The 20,169-nt window shown below is 42.8% G+C and overlaps 2 protein-coding genes across 2 annotated transcripts in view; one reads left to right on the forward strand and one right to left on the reverse strand.

Annotated features, from left to right (window-relative positions):
• Positions 1-20,169, reverse strand: part of IMMP2L (inner mitochondrial membrane peptidase subunit 2) — a 1,988,725-nt gene that overhangs the window by 1,199,838 nt on the left and 768,718 nt on the right. The gene's annotated exons all lie outside the window — the stretch shown is intronic.
• Positions 1-20,169, forward strand: part of LRRN3 (leucine rich repeat neuronal 3) — a 91,139-nt gene that overhangs the window by 1,281 nt on the left and 69,689 nt on the right. The gene's annotated exons all lie outside the window — the stretch shown is intronic.

Raw genomic sequence — 20,169 nt, forward strand, 5'->3', positions numbered from 1 at the left:
CATTGGCTTGGGATGTGCTTGTCTTGTGTTGTATGGCACATAAAGTATGTATGATTCTTCTGTCCTCCTCCTGATGGAAGCCAGATACAACCTGCTGCTGGACCCTGGGAGGCTTCTTCCAGAACTGCCCATTAGGAGGTATTACTCAGCATAAGCTTCCTAAGTAATGTAATATAGAAAAAGAAGCGTCACCCACGCACTGCACCGAACTACAAACCCACCCGAGTGCAGAGGCATACTGTGAGCATGGACAGCCCTCTAACAATGCAGCTAATAGTATGCCGATGCGTGAGATTTCCTGCTAATCCCCTAAGCAGAAAGGGTTTACCATGCGCTGTTACACAAACAATCTTTAGGAGGCCAGGCAATGCAATTTCTAAAATATTATTAAAGAACAAATAGTAATGTAGCACCTCTTTCTGTCCCGTTGGCCTGCATTCCACCATAGAATTTTACCACATTCGGACATTTGTTCTCGTTGTGATAATGCGCTGCGTATTAAGAACTGGAGGCATAGTTGCCAAAAAACTCCGTTTTGGTCCTAAGGCAATGTGAGTTTGTTTAATTTAGGAATTTGTCAAAGTGCTAATCTGATGATCATATGCAGCTTTACTATGCTGTATATGTAGTGCACGATGGTTGCGTACACATGCCACACACCTAGTTCTCACATAGTCAGTCTGTGGCATTGATGACTGGTGATACCTCCAGCAGATCCACATATCAAGGTTCACAGATTAGATATATGGTTACATCATAAACAACACGTTCAGACCATTCCTTCAGTATCGTGGGTTCTGGACGGAGCAAGTGATATATGCTAGTTTATCGATTCATTCCCGATTGGATGACACAATTTAATCAGAAACTGGACACGTGCCAGGAGATCATGGAATGCTAAATAAGAATAATGCAACCCAGATTTTCTCACCGAGAACATGGACATGATGCACTCTGGAGAAAGGCTTTGGCTGTGCATCAATGGTCCTCCTAGCAGAAAATTGAGCAAATGTATATGATGTTACCACCAAGGAAATTATATAACTCATCAACAGATTAAAAGTGGTCATAAGGACTTGAGAATAATCCATGCAGGTCTTCTCCAGAAAGATTAAGTTAAATTGCATTTCATGGTAATTTTACACAACACCACTGGTTATTGGCCAGTTTTCATAAAGCTACACAATGCATATTACACAACATTTCTACTCAATGCAATGAGTGTTACTTGGCCTCGCCTAATATTGCTCATATTCAACATCATACTGAAAATGATTAACACATGGCTGTGAGGCTTTCTAATCTTTATCTTTCTAAAAGAATGAAATAAAACATATATTTTTCATAAATCAGTTATAGCATTGCACTTTTAAATCCATAGATCCGCTACTGTCTCTCAGAAAATGATGGTAGACACAATTAGAATTTCCTTAGCCAACAGTGATATAATCAGGCATGGTACTAAAGTACTGGGTATGAAGAGACGTGTGCTACAATCTATGCACGGTAGGTTTCATTAACTCTGATCCCAACACATACATGTCACCAGTTGTCATTTTAAGGGGCAAAAAAAATGAACCTCAAAAAAGCAGTATCATTTAGGAATTCCAGATTTAAAAAAAACTCATTAATAAATTTTATTAGTACTCTTGTGCTAAACTTAGAAAATCATTGAAAAAATTATAATTCAACACACACACACATATATATATATGCACACACGAGTACATATATATATATATATATTTACAGAAATATGAAAGTGTTAAAAATGAAATTGGAAAGGAAAAACCTGCTTTAGTTTTGGCAATGGTAGGACAAACTCCGAAGAGAATATGTAGTGGTATTAGACTGTAAAGGATCGTCGCTACCGCAAGTTGCAAAAATCCTCCACTTGATGAATCTCCTTCTCAATTTTGAATTGAAAAGCACTTCATATTCTAATTGGTTGACATTGCATTTCGTATGTACCTCTACAGCGAAATAGCCAATTAAAAGGAATCCATATATCTTAGTACACAGCCACAGCTCTGATAAATGTGCAGCTCAATTTGCTGCCAGTTGCTCTTGCTAGATGTGGGCTCCTAATCCTATAGGTTAAAGGAGCTAAATTCTACTTTTTCCTCATCTTTTCAGTATATAGCTTTAACTGGCTTGTGTTTACTCAGTTATCCACACACCGTACTTAACATATTTTCTTGTTTTTAATTTTGCACAAAATGTCTTATGGTCAAAACGATGCTATAAATGATCAGAACCAATATTTAGAATAACACATGTTTTGCCCATGTAATGCTGAATATTTACATAAGTATTCAATTTTCTAAGCATTGGTCATGTAGTCCTGAGCGAAGAGACACGTGAAAGGTCCAGCTTGTCACTGGCAGCAATCATGTGCTTTACATATTGACAGCCCACCAAGGGCATTACTGGTTGGCCCTGAGATAGTATGTCCTGATATCACTGCCACGAATGTCAAGGAATCACAGGGCTGGTGGCACCAAAATGTGCAGATGTGGGATCTGTCAGCTCTCCTTATATGCATGTTTTAGCAAATACTTGCACCCACGTTGCCCCATGAAATAATAACGCTAGAGCATTTTTTCATATCACTGTGTTATGCCATAGCCCTTTCAGTCCTCCTATAAATGTATGCATAAATTGACAACTAGGTGTTACTATACCAGTTGAAGAGTGGCGTCATTGCACAGTACAACATTGTCCAACCAGTGCAGACAATGTTAGACTTTATAGGGGACACAACCCCCCCAACTGGGGACACACCCACAGCTAACACTCAGCTGTGAATTTATTTATACATTTCTGGGAGGAATAAGGCCACGTTCACACGTTCAGCATTTTGTCAGTATTTTACATCAGTGTTTGTTCCTCTCCTGGTTTTGGCTTACAATCAGAGGAAAAGTATAACAGAAACACGTCACCACGTCTGTATTTATCACCCACTCCTGGTTTTGGCTTAGGCTACGTTCACATTTGCGTTGTGCGGGGCTGCGTCGGCGACGCAACGCACAACGCAAACAAGAACGCATGCAAAACGCATAGTTTTGCGACGCATGCGTCCTTTTTTGCTGGATTTTGGACACAAAAAAATGCATCTTGCTGCGTCCTCTGCGCCCTGATGCTTGCGGCAAAAAAGACGCATGCATCGCAAAACGCATGCAAACGCATGTCCATGCGCCCCCATGTTAAATATAGGGGCGCATGGCGCATGCGTCGCCGCGGCTGCGCCCGACGCAGCCCGGCAGAATGCAAATGTGAACGTAGCCTTACAGATACTGATGGGAAATATTGACCGAATACTGACTTTATGAACATGGCCTTTCAGAGGAACAGCAAAGGGTAGCTTTTTAAGAAAAGTTGCTTGAGAAATGTTATGAGAACACAAGTCTTTACTAATACAGACATGCCATGAATCATAACAGGTCCTCTTTAAAGGTAAATAAGTGCTTTTTTTTACTTTGTACTATAAGCACCTACTTTATATTTTTTTTCCCTAAGCTGGAAAACCCATTTAATTGAATTATCACTACATATCATTTTCACACAAAGTATCAAGGAATGATAATTGATTTTTCCATAATGTATTTCTCCCATTTTTATATAATCATCGTTACCTAACACCTTAGAATTCCAAAGTCAGCACATTTATGATTAAATCTTATTTATACAGCGAGCACTGCAGTTATCTAGGCCATCTTGGAAGAAAAATGCTATAAATACAGTATCTATCATTTTGATCAATATAGTATACACTAACTGTAAGTTGGGAAGTCAGAGGGGTATACTGAAATATAACTGACATCTTCTTAACCACTTTAGTAAAATTCCCTTGACTTGCACAGAAAGGATATTCTGTACCTCAGAAGTCAAAGACCTTATTTGCAATCAGAATGAGTATAGAACCACTCTGAAGCCTCCTCTTATGCACACTAGGTGATGCATTCACATGCTCATGTCAAGGTCACAACATTTTTAAACCCTATAGATCAAATATTACAAAATACAGAGGAGTGAATTTGCTTATAAACAATAATTAAAAATGTTCTGTCATTGGGATAATCACCAGGCCTTATGAAGACATCTACACCGAAGCACAAAATTCATTCTTTGTGATGTCAGAATTGAAATTGTCACAATTCAGTCATAGAAGAATTGAGAAGACATAGTTACATTGACTATTAAGGAATGTCCTACGATATGGTTTTAAGACATTACAGATGACATACATCCACCTAATATAATAGGATAAATAATAAATTTGCAATTATGATAACAATATAATCAATATAATCACAAGACAGTCATAAGAGCCTAAGTGATACTGTAAGGCTTTGCTCATATTGCATAATTGACCACATGTCAGTGGTACGGGTGAGATTTCCATTCGAAGCCCTGAAAAATGGGATTTGGGTGGAACCACTGATGGGACCATTGAATGTAATATGGCAGATTAAGTCACTTTGTCGCCTCCATGTAGTCAGTGTCCATCTTCTTGAGGCACAAAAGCATAGTCAACTAGCTTTTGTACTTGCCTGAAGAAGACGGACACTGCTGAAGCAAAAGTAAGACAGAGCACAAAGTGACTCTGTCTCTCTCATTTAAGTCAATAGCCTTGTTGGAGGTTTCGTCCGAAATCTAATTTTTCAGGACATTAAATGGAAGCCCTGATGAGGCCACTAATATGTGGCCCAAAACGCAATATGAACATAGTCTTATACTGGTTTCTAAGGATAGTGACATGGTATGGTTTGAAGACGGCACGGTCAATACAACATATATATTTGGCATTCATAGAAATTTTTAGATAAATTATAGCTTTCACAGATGAAAATATTAATTCAAGTTGGTCATGAGACTTGAGGTGGCACTGTTATCTTAAAGGGAACCTGTCACCTGAATTTGGCGGGACTGGTTTTGGGTCATATGGGCGGAGTTTTCGGGTGTTTGATTCACCCTTTCCTTACCCGCTGGCTGCATGCTGGCCGCACTATTGGATTGAAGTTCATTCTCTGTCCTCCGTAGTACATGCCTGCGCAAGGCAATCTTGCCTTGCGCAGGCATGTACTACGGAGGACAGTGAATGAACTTCAATCCAATATTTCGGCCAGTATGCAGCCAGCGGGTAAGGAAAGGGTGAATCAAACACCGAAAACTCCGCCCATATGACCCAAAACCAGTCCCGCCAAATTTAGGTGACAGGTTCCCTTTAAAATAAGAGTATACCATAATTAGAAGTTAAGACAACATGGTGAATAAATACTAATAGAGAAACTTTGCATAACATAAATGTAACATTGGTGACCCTTTATGTTATACATGTTAGAATGTAAATCATTCTCAACAAGAAAGTGGGTCAATCTGATAATACCAAAAGAGGACAAACTGTACTTATAAACATGATTTTTGTATAAAGCTCCAAGGCCAATGGAACAGGATTTCTACAAACCCATAAAATGACAGAACATATACTGTATTGTTACATCTCATGTTAGAATTCAGCTACATGAGGCAGTAAGTTAGATTAAATTTACTCACAGCTCCGTATGTACATTCCCCGAAGCAGGGTGAGTCTTATACTCTATGCTATTGCACTATGGGCCAATAATAATGGAAATGTTCTCCATGAACTCTGATCAAAAGAAACACGTTTAGCTTGGCATAATTAAAATACATGCATCTAATCAATTGTCTGTATGTAGTGGATGTTTATTCAGTCCAGCATAATAAGCAGTACATTGCTCACAGGAATCTATCATGTCTTCTGACATTATGTATTTGTCTTTCATTTCTTCAGAGAGAGATCTGAATCAATAAGTTGAGTGCCATCAGTTAAACTGCACCTCTGGGGTAGCGTGTTAAATGATGTTACTAAAATCAACATGGACAGAAAGGAATTCTAGAATGAGTCATATTAAATAACTAAAGGTGTGGTGGGACAACAAGACAAGTGTGATCAGAATGATGGAGGCAGCAGCTCCTACTGTATGTATTGTGTATGAAGAGTATTTCTGGATTCTGATTCATAGGCAGCTTGATTAAATTTTCTTACTCAACCTTCATGTGAATCATGCCCTTCGATTTAGAATTGGTATTATTAGCTTTATATCACTCCAACTTTGGTTCCAATGCCCAGCAGAGGATGAAGGAAATAACACGGTGATTATTTCTTTGTATTTGATATTGTAAGTTGATAAATAACTAGATCTCCAGCATCCTACCAGAAGTCTATGTCGATTGGCAGGATTTTTTTTTTTATATAGTTAATCGTTCAGGTGGTCTTTACCTAAAATGAATGCAAAATTTGCTAAAAAATGTTGAGTGTACTACTTACTAGACCTTATCTTGAAAAATAATTCTAGACAGCAAAATTGTTATTCTCACAAATCAAAGTTGACTGTTGCAGTCTGTCATCTATTAGTATACCTAAAGGTACCGTCACACTAAGTGACGCTGCAGCGATACCGACAACGATGTCGATCGCTGCAGCATCGATGTTTGGTCGCTGGAGAGCTGTCACACAGACAGCTCTCCAGCGACCAATGATCCTGAAGTCCCCGGGTAACCAGGGTAAACATCGGGTTACTAAGCGCAGGGCCGCGCTTAGTAACCCGATGTTTACCCTGGTTACCATTGTAAATGTAAAAAAAACCACTACATACTTACATTCCCGGTGTCTGGTCAGGTCCCTCGCCTTCAGCTTCCAGCACTGACTGAGCGCCGGCCGTAAAGTACAGCGGTGACGTCACCGCTGTGCTCTGCTTTACGGCTGGCCGGCGCTCACCAGTCAGTGCGGGAAACTGAAGGCAAGGGACATGACCAGACACCGGGAATGTAAGTATGTAGTGTTTGTTTTTTTACATTTACAACGGTAACTAGGGTAAACATCGGGTTACTAAGCGCGGCCCTGCGCTTAGTAACCCGATGTTTACCCTGGTTACCAGTGACGACATCGCTGAATCGGCGTCACACACGCCGATTCAGCGATGTCAGTGGAAGATCCAGCGACAAAATAAAGTGCTGGACTTTCCCCAGCGACCAACGATCTCCCAGCAGGGGCCTGATCGTTGGTCGCTGTCACACATAACAATTTAGTTAACGATATCGTTGCTACGTCACAAAAAGCAACGATATCGTTAACGATATCGTTATGTGTGACGGTACCCTAAGTCTATTTCACACGTGCTGTTTCTTGCTCAGATGTAGAATCCTGCATTTCTCCCTGTGAATTACCATTCTATTAGTTGCTGCCCATTTTCAAGGTTATCTAGATCCTTCTGAATCCTTTAGGCCCCTTCACATTAAGCGACGCTGCAGCGATACCGACAACGATCCGGATCGCTGCAGCGTCGCTGTTTGGTCGCTGGAGAGCTCTCTAGTGTTAGAGAAGATAAGCTTTGCATCTCTGCAAATTTGATTTGTTTACCTTCAGTTCCCTTATCTAGATCATTTATAAAAATGTTGAACAACACTGGGGCCAGGACAGAGCCTTGTGGCATCCCACTTGAAACACTCTTCCAGTTGGATGTGCAACCATTTATCACCACTGTTTGAGTACAATCACTGAGCCAGTTAAAAATCTCTCTAACCAAAGCCTTGTCAATCCCATTGTTTGTCATTTTTTCAATAAGGATAGTTTGAGATACTTTAAGGTACCGTCACACTGGACGATATCGCTAGCGATCCGTGACGTTGCAGCGTCCTGGCTAGCGATATCGTCCAGTGTGACAGGCAGCAGCGATAAGAATCCTGCTGTGATATCGCTGGTCGGGGAAGAAAGGCCAGAACTTTATTTCGTCGCTGGCTCTCCCGCTGACATCGCTGAATCGGCGTGTGTGACGCCGATTCAGCGATGTCTTCGCTGGTAACCAGGGTAAACATCGGGTTACTAAGCGCAGGGCTGCGCTTAGTAACCCGATGTTTACCCTGGTTACCATCGTTAAAGTAAAAAAAAAAACACTACATACTTACCTTCTGCTGTCTGTCCCCGGCGCTCTGCTTCTCTGCTCTGGCTGTGAGCGCCGGGCAGCCGGAAAGCACAGCGGTGACGTCACCGCTCTGCTTTCCGGCCGCTGTGTTCACAGCCAGAGCAGAGAAGCAGAGCGCCGAGGACAGACAGCGGTAGGTAAGTATGTAAAGTTTTTTTTTTTTACTTTAACGATGGTAACCAGGGTAAACATCGGGTTACTAAGCGCAGCCCTGCGCTTAGTAACCCGATGTTTACCCTGGTTACCGGCATCGTTGGTCGCTGGAGAGCTGTCTGTCTGACAGCTCTCCATCGACCAAACAGCGACCAAACAGCTCCAACGACCGATCGTTGTCGGAATCGCTGCAGCGTCGCTTAGTGTGACGGTACCTTTATCAAATGCTTTGCTGAAGTCTTTCTTTAAGGTGAATTGTAAAGTGATAAAAATCCAAGACAGAATTACTGGAGCCCCTTCTTAAGGCCCCTTCACATTTAGCGACGCTGCAGCGATACCGACAACGATCCGAATCGCTGAAGCGTCGCTGTTTGGTCGCTGGAGAGCTGTCACACAGACCGCTCTCCAGCGACCAACGATGCCGGTAACCAGGGTAAACATCGGGTAACTAAGCGCAGGGCCGCGCTTAGTAACCCGATGTTTACCCTGGTTACCATGCTAAAAGTAAAAAAAAACAAACACTAGATACTTACCTACAGCGGTCTGTCCTCCAGCGCTGCGCTCTGCTTCTCTGCTCTCCTCCTGTACTGTCTGGGAGCCGGAAAGCAGAGCGGTGACGTCACCGCTCTGCTTTCCGGCTCACAGCCAGTACAGGAGGAGTGCAGAGCGCAGCGCTGGAGGACAGACAGCGGTAGGTAAGTATCTAGTGTTTGTTTTTTTTTACTTTTAGCATGGTAACCAGGGTAAACATCGGGTTACTAAGCGCGGCCCTGCGCTTAGTTACCCGATGTTTACCCTGGTTACCAGTGAAGACATCGCTGGATCGGTGTCACACACGCCGATCCAGCGATGTCTCCAGGGAGTCCAGCGACGAAATAAAGTTCTGGACTTTATTCAGCGACCAACGATCTCCCAGCAGGGGCCTGATCGTTGGTCGCTGTCACACATAACGATTTCATTAACGATATCGTTGCTACGTCACAAATAGCAACGATATCGTTAACAATATCGTTATGTGTGAAGGTACCTTTACACTTTAAATAGCTGTTGGCCGAATGCATCTCACCCAACTTTCCAATATAGAGGAGAGCTTCCTCTGTGATGGTGCAAGTGCCAGAGATCTCTGGTGGTAGCTTATCTCTTATAGAAGAAAAGGATTGTCAATCCAAAATTAAACATGCCAGATCCTCATCTCCTTCACCAATAATCTTTTGTGGACCCCCATACACATTATATTCTTGATATGGGTGGGTTTGGCTGACATTAGTCTAATGTATTTGAAAGAGTTTACAGATTGTTCACACCAGAACAAATATTGCAAGGTATTCAGATCGCTCTTGAATATTGTCATTACTCTTTCTAAACCATACTATCAAGACCAAATTGCCAATTTATATAGAAGGCTTTATTGTTGTTAAAAAGCACAAAACACTAACTTCTACATTTCTATACTTGTTATACACTTCCATGTTGTTCCTTCCTGTAGTGTCAGCTTCCAGAAAGCTACATGAAAGCAACCAATCAGCAACAGTTCCATGTAATTTCCTTTTCTACAACCAAACTGTTTCATAAGATCATTGTACAAGCTTAGTATACATGTGCTGTAGTACTTTATTTGCTAGGACAGGGCAGTCTGAGAATGTTGCTCATGCAAAATGCTCAACTCAATAATGCCGGTTTCATGGTCCAAAGGCGGGTCTCCTGACTCAATTTCAACATTCTCATATATGCCTATAATGACAGCATCAGACAACCATATAACTCAGATGAGGTTCGCAACACAATGCTTGGCCTGCCTGCTGGCCCTTATTATCAAAGTGTGACTACATGTATTTCTATGCAGCGGCCACGCTCTGGTCAGGAGAACCTATGGCCAGTCCGAACATTTCGCTGTGATCCTCATTCGAGTTATACAGACATCTGACTCTTCTCTAAGGCTGTTGAGTTTGGGTAAGGAGACTCGCAGCCATTCAGTACATTGTTGACCATACTCAGACCAGGAAAATGGATGTGTAAAACCGGCTGAAGAGAGTGATTATAACCTGTTAGTATATACAAACACAATTGTTCTTATTGAATAAAGACATTTAAAGATATGGGATAGAAGCAAGACAAATTATATCAGATTATAATAATGCACATTTGCTTAATGTGGTGTGGACAGCTAGTTGAAACGCAGCCAGTTCTAAAACCTTTGCTGATGGATAGATTATGTATTCATTTTCTATTATGAATCGGTGATGGCTGAAAAAATTCTCAGCTTTTTAGTCGCGTTTGCATAATTTTCATCTGCAATATTGCCAGGACTTCTACCAACGCAGCAGCCACATTATCAGTAATTTTGAACAAATATTATAATGTGGACCTGTATGACAAGGCTCTACAGACATGTATTTTCAAGATCAGCTACGCAACTCGTGACAAGCTGGAATAAATTCAGAATGCACTTTATGCCATAGATGTGATTCACTCTACCAGCACATAATCCATAGTAAAATTCCCAATAGATTCAATTATTGATATAATGTAATAAGCAGTAAACTTATTGGCCTTTATCTACCTGACACTCGGGAAAGAAATGTACAGTTATATGTCTGCATAGTTTTGCACTTTGCCTGTCATGAAGAAAGCACTTGAGCAGGCATACAACAGCTGCTTTGAACATGTCTTATAATAGGCGCAGCATATTAACGTTTTCCTTGGGGCTTTCAACTAATCTGTTAAAGCTATTCACCACTTACAGTACAAGCTCACCTAGCTGTGCTGATATTTAGGGGCAGTGATGCTTAAAATGGAGCTAAATGCAGGAATACTTACATTGTCTGCCGTAGAATTGATGCTATTGATCAGTTTTTGTTCTCTTAGCTTATACGAATTAAACTGCAATCTTTCCTTATGACCCAATATATCATATCATTTGCATGTGCGGGCAAATTTTTAGAATATGGCCGGCACACTATAGAACAGGAAAAAAATTCAGCACAAAAACACTTCCGGACATGTCTTTTAGGCCGGGATCACACACAGCGAGAAACGGCCGAGTCCCGCAGGTTAAATCCAAGCTCTGGCACCGGCACTCCAGAGCAAAGCATGGGGCCGCACAGCAATACATGAAGCCGCACGCTCTGGAGTGCCGGTGCCAGAGCTTGGTTTTACCCTGCGACACTCGGCCGTATCTCGCTGTTGTGTGACTCCAGCCTTATAAACATATTGTATAATTCTAGAGCACCTTTATTTGCTTCTGCTGACAACTAGACTTCTTACTCGCTTCTTCAAGGTGCTTTATTAGATAAAAAAAAATATAAAATCAAGAATGGTCTAACAGCAGCATACAAATAGGTGACAAAGGAGGAACACATACAAGCTCCAGATAACACGTTTCTGGCCTACATGGTCCTCAGTCTCAGACCATGTAGGTCACAAATGCATTGCCTAGAGATTGTTTATGTTCCTCCTCTACCATTTATTTTTATGTGGATGTTTGACCATCATTGTTTCTAGAAAACATTTTTGATATAATAAAGCACCTTTTATGTGAGAACCGAGTGCCGGCTTTTGCTTGGATTTTTGTTGTTTTAAGAATACCGTGGCCATGCACTGGACAGGTGAAATCGGCTGATTATTGCAAAAAGTCGGGGGCCGACTGAAACACGAAACCCAATGCAAATCAAAGGGAAATCAAATTCGGCAGTGAGTGGAGGACAGGAAAACACCTACAGTGTCCATTTTAATGCCAAAACATCAATTCTTATTACTTAAGCTTGTCAATCTTAATTTACTTGGTAATAATAGTTAGGTATTGAAATCTGGGGGTCATTTGGCTAAAGTTGTGGGGGGGTAGGGCTGGCTCAAGATTTTCGTGGGCCCAGGAAACGCGGAACACATCACGGCAGTGGAGCAGGGAGAGGTAAGTATTTCAACTTTGCAAGTGCTGTAATCCTGAGCAAGCAAGGGGCCCACTCGTTGGCACTGGTACAGAGCCCCTCATAGTACGGGGGTGTGATTGACAGCGGGTGGCGCCTCACACTGGCAGAGACACTTTTGCATACGATGAGGGGCCCTGTGCCAGTGATGTCGCCAACGAGTATGCCCCCCACCTGATGAAGGAACCTGCACTTTCATCTGCACCTTCCTCTTTGTCCCCATGTAAGGTGGTATAGTATCCGGGAAGGGGAACCTGACTTTCAGCAGGGTCAGATTCTGGCTGTGTAGAGTGCAAGGGGAATGTAATTGTCTGGATCAATGTACCAGCAGACTCATCTAGCAGTGGCTGGGCAATGGGCAGGATGAGGAGGAAACACAGATATAGGCCCAAATAAAAAAGTAGGCTAAATGCAGTTCAAAATTGGTAACAGGACTAAACAGGCAGCATTGCTTTGTTCAGTGGAGGAAAACTAATGAGTGGCAGACACACTTAGTAGGCCCAAATAATAAAGTAGGCTAAATGCAGTTCAAAATTGGTAACAGGACTAAACAAGCGGCATTGCTTTTTTCAGTGGAGGAAAACTGTAATGAGTTGCAGACACAGTTAGTAGGCCCAAATAATAAAGTGGGCTAAATGTCTGCCAAAAAATTGTTCATAAATAAACAAGCGACATTGCTTTGCTCAGTGTCGGAAAATTGTAATGAGTAGCAGAATAAGATAGTATGCCCAAATAATAAAGTGGGCTAAATGTCTGCCAAAAATTGTTCATAAACAGGTGGCATAGCTAGGTACAGGGGTGGGCTCCTCTGCTGAGTAGTAGACAGTGGTAGTAGGCGCAAAGTATTAACTGGTCTAAATGGAGGCAAGGGCCCCTGTATATTTTAACTATCATCTATCATTTCAACAAATTTGTATTGGCAGTGCCATTGAAGGATTTAACAGCACAAACTACACAGTGGTGGAGCAAAGAGAGGTAAGCATTGCAAGTGGTAGAGCACTGTTCGAGCTGGGGGGGAACACTCTCGTGGGCGGCGGTACTGGCACAGGGCCCCTCATATTACGACGGTGTGTCTGATGTTGGTTGTGCACCACCACCGTCAGAGACACTTCATTGTACTATGAGGGACCCTGTTCCAGTGCCATCGCCCAAGAGTGGACCCACCCACCTGTCCAGGCAAACGGCACTCGCACGGGTGCTTGTGCCAGGTATTGACCACGGCCCTGTGGGGGGAGTCAGCCCATTTAGGGAGGTATAAAAATGGACTATGGTGGACATTCAGCAGCTGCATATGGAGGAATTTGAGAAGTCAGTAAGAGGAGGCCAAAAGCAAGACATTTTTCAGGCAAGCTACGTGTCAGCAGGGGAAGGTGGAGCAAAATTATTTGAAATCCATGATAGGTTCATTTTAATGAAGGTTAGATCATCAACATTCTGGGTAGCCAGATGTGTCTTTTTTTTCGGTCAGTATTGAACCAGCAGCACTCAAGACTCTTTCTGATAGCACACTAGCAGCTGGGCAAGTGAGCTCCTGTAATGCATGTTCTGCCAATTCAGGCCAGGTGTCTATTTTTGATGCCCAGTAATCAAAGGGGAATGACCTGTGAGGGAGAACATCGACAAGGGAGGAAAAATAGTTCGTAAACATACTGGACAAATGCTGTCTCCTGTTACTTTGAATCGATGCAGCAGTACCTGTCATGTCAGCGGTCATTGCGAAATCACTCCACAACCTGGTCATAAAATCCCTCTGTCCAACGCCTCTTCGGATTTGTGCACCTCTAACACCTCTGCCATGTTGCCCCTACGGCTCATGGAGAACCATCACCGCCGCTGTGTGCTGGGAATGCCTGAACCAAACGGTCTACAAGAGTTGCTTGTTTGGTAGCCAATATTTGCTCAAGGTTCTCATGTGGCATGATATTTTGTAATTTTCCTTTATATCGTGGATCCAGGAGGCAAGCCAACCAGCAATCGTCATCGGTCATCATTTTGATAATGCGGGGGTCCCTTTTTTGGATATGCAAGGCACTCTCAGCCAGGTGGGCCAATGTTCCAGGTGTCAATTCACTGCTTGTGGGTTGAGGAGCACTTTCTTGCAAATCAACATCACTTGTGTCCCGCAAAACCCTGTACCTGATCTTGCAACACCACCAGTTTCTATTGCCCAGAGAAACATCCTCCTCTCATAAATATTCATCCCCATCATCCTCCTCCTCCTCCTCCTCTTCGTCCGCCACCTCGTCCAGGAGAGTTCCCTGAGCAGACAATGGCTGACTGTCATCAAGGCTTCCCTCCTCCTCTGCTGCAGATGCCAGCTCCTTAATGTGCGTCAAACTTTGCATCAACAGACGCATTAGTGGGATGCTCATGCTTATGATGGCGTCATCTGCACTTACCAGCCGTGTGCATTCCTCAAAACACTGAAGGACTTGACAGAGGTCTTGAAGCTTCGACCACTGCACACCAGACAACTCCATGTCTGCCATCCAAGTGCCTGCCCGTGTATGTGTATCCTCCCACAAATTAATTACAGCACGCCTCTGTTCGCACAGCCTCTGAACCATGTGCAGTGTGGAGTTCCACCTTGTTGCAACGTCGATTATTAGGCAGTGCTGGGGAAGATTCAGCGATCGCTGATGGTTCAGCATACGGCTGGAGTGTACGGGCGACCGGCGGATGTGCAAGCAAAGTCCTCGCACCTTCAGGAGCAGGGCTGGTAACTCCGGATTATTTTTGAGGAAGCACTGCACCACCAGGTTCAAGGTGTGAGACAGGCAAGGTATGTGTTTAAGTTCTGAAAGGCCTATGGCAGCCATAAAATTCCTTCCGTTATCACTGACTACCTTGCTTGCCTCAAGATGTACACTGCCCAGTCATGACTGAGTTTATTGCTGCAAGTACTTGGCCAGTACTTCCGCGGTGTGCCTGTTGTCGCCCAAACACTTAATTTGTAACACAGCCTGCTGACGCTTACCACTAGCTGTTCGATAATGGGACACCTCGTGTGCAACACTGGCAGCTGCGGATGGCGTGGTCGTGTGACTGTGCTCTTTGGACGAGCTTTCACTTCTGGAGGAAGAGGAGGAAGAGGAGGAGGAGGGGTGGCGAACGCCTATAGCCAACTGATTCCTAGACCGTGGGCTAGGCAGAACTGTCCTACTATGGCTGTCCCCTGTGGACCCTGCATCCACCACATTAACCCAGTGCGTCGTGATGGACATGTAATGCCCCTGGCCATGCCTACTGGTCCATGCATCTGTTGTGAGGTGCACCTTTCCACTGACTGATTGCCTCAGTGCATGGACAATGCGGTCTTTGACATGCTGGTGGAGGGCTGGGATGGCTTTTCTCGCAAAGAAGTGCCGACTGGGTAGGTCATAGCGTGGTACTGCGTAGGCCATCAGGTCTTTGAAAGCTTTGCTTTCAACCAGCCGGTAGGGCATAATCTCTAACGAGATTAGTATAGCAATGTGGGCGTTCAAACCCTGTGTACGTGGATGAGAGCATGAGTACTTTCTGTTCCTAACGAGAGTCTCTTGTAGGGTGAGCTGGACTGGAGAGCTGCATACGGATTGAGCGAGTGTTGGTGATGGTATTCTTGATGTTGGCCTTCATACAGTGTTTCCTACCAATAACCTTTTGATTCCCTGACTGCTTTGGCCTTGCGACAGTACCTCCACATTTGCTGCTGGTGGTGTCCTAACCGGTGGGCTTACAGTGAGGGAAGCAATGTAGCGTTGCTGACTACCTTCATTCTCAGCAGGTGCACCAACGGTACGGGACGTTTGGTAGTTAGTCCAAGCTTGCAACTGCATGCTGGCTTAATGTCTAAGCATGCACGTTCTATTTAAATTTTGAAGATTATTCCCTCTGCTAAAGGTCTTTGAGCATTTCTTACAGATTACTTTTGACTGATCTTTCGGATCTTGGTTAAAAAATTGCCACACTACACTCTTTCTACTATGGAATACCTTTTCAGGCATTGCATGCTGTGCTACTTTCACCAGATGGCCACGCTGTCCTAAAGCTGTTTTTGCTTTTGACAAACATTTTTCGCCTGATACGTGCCTGCCAGATGACAGCTGTTGCGATGTAGATGGCTGCTGCGGATCATCCTCCTCCGCCTCTGAGCTACTGGCAGTGGCACCCTCTTCCCCCAATGGCTGCCCATCTGGTTCAACAACTGGGTCATCTATCACCTCCTCTTCAATGTCATGTGCACCTTCCTCTGTGTCACCATGTAAGGTGTCAGGGTCAGATTCTGGCTCAGTACACTGCGGGGGCAATGTAGTGATCTGAGTCAATGGAACAGCATAATAATCTAGCTGTGGCTGTGCATCAGTGCACTCCATGTCCGATTCATCTTGTAATGGGCAATTAACAATTTCCCTTTCTAACCCAGGCACGGTATGTGTAAAGAGCTCCATGGAGTAACCTGTAGTGTCGCCTGACGCATCCTTCACTTTTGGTTTGGGTGAAGGAAACGTCTTGTTCCTGACTGGGAGCATCCACTGACGACTCACTGCTTTTATATTTGGAATTTTCTGAAGAGGAGGTGAAAGAGCTAAAGGCTGAGTCAGCAAGGAAAGCCAAAACTTTTTCCTGCTGCTCTGGCTTTAAAAGCTGTTTTCCTACTCCCAGATAAGGAAGCCTTCCAGGCCTTGTGTAGCCAGACGATGACGCTGGCTCAACACCTCCAGCCTTAGGTGCTATTGTGCTTTTGCCACTAGCACCAGATGCACCACCACCACCACCACCATCAGTACTAGCTAGCAACCACCGCCCACAGGCTTTTCCACCAGACTTCCTCATTTTTAGGAAAATCTAACCAAAATAACAACCGATATATGGTACTGTAAAACAGGGTAGAAGGTGTATATAAACTTGTTGAGAATTTAAATCTCCCTTTTTGGGGGGGGACTGAACCAAAACTCAGGCCCTGTGCATAAAACAACACAATGTAAGTGGCAGAAAGTGGCTGGCTGATATACGACAAACTAACAGGACTGAAGTATATCCACTTTGTGAGAATTTGAATCTCACTTTTTTTATTGGGAGACTGAACCAAAACTCTGGCCCAGTGTATATAACAATGCAATCTAAGTGGCAGAAAGTGGCTGGCTGACATACTACAAACTAACAGGACTGCAGTATATCAACTTTGTGAGAATTTGAATCTCACTTTTTTTTTGGGAGACTGAACCAAAACTCAGGCCCAGTGTATATAACAATGCAATCTAAGTGGCAGAATGTGGCTGGCTGACATACAACAAACTAACAGGACTGAAGTATACCACTTTGTGAGAATTTGAATCTCACTTTTTTGGGGGGAGACTGACCCAAAACTCTGGCCCAGTGTATATAACAATGCAATCTAAGTGGCAGAATGTGGCTGGCTGACATACAACAAACTAACAGGACTGAAGTATATCCACTTTGTGAGAATTTGAATCTCACTTTTTTGGGGGGAGACTGACCCAAAACTCAGGCCCGGTGTAAAAAACAACCCAGAAAGTGGCTGGAAGATATATGAAAAAATACAAGAACTGTAGTACAATTTCAATCTCCCTACAATGATCTCAGGACAAGTATGGCAGCAATAAAAAGGACTGCTGCACACAGAAGTGTGGACAAATAAACAAGAGAACTGTGCAGAAAGGAGCTACAGGATTTTTGCTTTTAAAAAAGCAGTTGGTTTGCACAGCAGCGTGCAAACAGCAATGCAGCTATCAGGGAGCCTTATAATGCAGCCTAATAAGCTACAGAGCTGATGCACAAAAATATAGCCTCCACTGTCCCTGCAAAACAATGGTGGTGTTGGGACAGTGGAAATCGCTACAGCACAAGCAGTTTGGGGGTTAATCTTCCCTCCCTAACTATATCCCTTCTTCTGATGAAGCTGCAGCAACCTCTCCCTATGCTAAGATCGGCAGAAGTAAGATGGCGGTCGGCGTGCACGCCCCTTTATAGCCCCTGTGACGCCGCAGAAAGCAAGCCAATCACTGTCATGCCCTTCTCTAAGATGGTGGGGACCGAGACCTATGTCATCACGCTGCCCACACTCTGCGTCCTCCTTCATTGGCTGAAAAATGGCATTGAAAGCGTCATATGAAACGCAACTTTTGCGCGCAGATCGGCGACCTCATGGCCGATCGCACACTAGGATCGGGTTTCATGAAACCCGACTTTGCCAAAAGTCGGCGATTTTTGAATTTGTTTGATCCGTTTCGCTCAACCCTAGCCATAACTATTTATTTTCCATCCACACAGACATAGCACGGCTTGTTTTTTGTGGGATGAGCTCTATCTTGGAATTAAACCATTAATTTTACATCCCAATGTACTGGAAAATAGGAAAAAATCTAAGTGCAGTGAATATGTATTTTTTTGTTCAGTTTTTACGGCTTCCATTGTGCAGCAAAATGATCAGTCATTAGAATTCCCCAGGTCAGTGTGAATACGGATTTGCAAAAATCGTCCAGTATTTTTTATTATATTAGTACAAAAAAATTGGAAATTTGTAAAAAAAAATTATATATTTTTATCACCATTTTCTGAGACCAGGACCGCTTTCATTTTTAGGTCCAGGGAGCTGTGTCAGAACTTGTTTTTGCAGGTAAAGCAGTTGTTTTTATTGATACCATCTTGGAACATAAATTTAATGTTTTGAATGCTTATTCCTTTTTCTTTTTTTTGCGGCAACCAAAGTACTACAATTTTGGTGTTTGGATTTTTTTTGTTTAGCAATCAGACTAATTTTAGATTTTTATAGATTTTTTTATGGACACAGTTATAAATATTGACATTGTTTTCATATTTTTATTTTTAATGGTGAAAAAGGAGATGATTCAAATTATCTTTTTTTATTTTTTTATTATTTTATAAAACTTATTTTACCTTTTTACTGTGTTTGTTAGTCCCCTAATGGGACTTGAACCTGCGATCATTTGATCGCTTACACTATATCAGTATTACTGTACATAGTAAAAGTCACAGTATCATTAGAAGCACAGCCACAGGCTTGGTTTCAATGGAGCACTATGATGGCCGACTTCAGGGTCTTCAGCAGACCCACGGGTTTCATAGAAAACCATATGCAAACCATAATTGCTACAGATTGACGGTGGCATTTAACAAGTTAATAGCCGCTGGCAGTGCTGCTCTCTACATGCGGCTGTTAGAGGCAGATCCAGCCTTTGAGCCCGCTCCATTCACCCACTCCTGACTTGCGCCATGCATGAATGGTGGATTTTAGAAACAGGTTAGAATTATGCCAGTTTGCTGCTTTCAATCAAAATTGAAGGAAATAACACATTAGTTAGATTCTTTAACTTTTTTTTTACTGTAAAAGCTTATGAACCTCATGAAATCTACAATTGGGGAACCTATAGATGTCATTTTTAATCTCTGTATTGAGAGAATAATAAGGTATTACTAGTTGGCCCTTGTAAAATTCTCGCACATTAGTTGTTGGGGGCGCAGGCAATTTCAGGAAAATTAAGCTGGTCAAATGGAAATGTATTTCATGAGATGATGAACACAGAGGTATGTGTCTCACTGACATATATATATATATATATATATATATATATATATATATACATACGTGTGTGTGTGTGTGTGTTTTCACGAATATTTGAGCCCATGGATCCATTATATGTCCATTTGCAAGCCGGTGAGAAAATCTTGCCATACGGATGTCATACAGATGTCACACAGATGCTTACAGAAAATCGCATCCTCGCACTGCACACGGATGACATATGGATCACTCTTCAGGGAACATTTCTGCGATTGTTGTCCGTGTAAAACGGACTGATTTTTTATACTTTGTGTGTGACTCCAGCCTAATGGAGATCCCCCAACATTAAACATAATGGAATTTTACTTACTGATCAGAAGGGGTCTGATTGTCAGGACCTTGCAAAACTGTATAATAATTGGGAATATCCCTTTAAAAAAAGTTATATATGCAGATTATTTTACCTTTTTTTCCCTAAGGTTGGATTTTTTTTCAATTTTTTCAAGGTTGTTTCCACAAATCTCTCCCATTGGGACACAATGTACAGTCTCAGTTATGTCAA

Source organism: Ranitomeya imitator, chromosome 4 (genome assembly GCF_032444005.1).
Source record: "Ranitomeya imitator isolate aRanImi1 chromosome 4, aRanImi1.pri, whole genome shotgun sequence".
NCBI classification, from domain to species: Eukaryota; Metazoa; Chordata; class Amphibia; order Anura; family Dendrobatidae; genus Ranitomeya; species Ranitomeya imitator.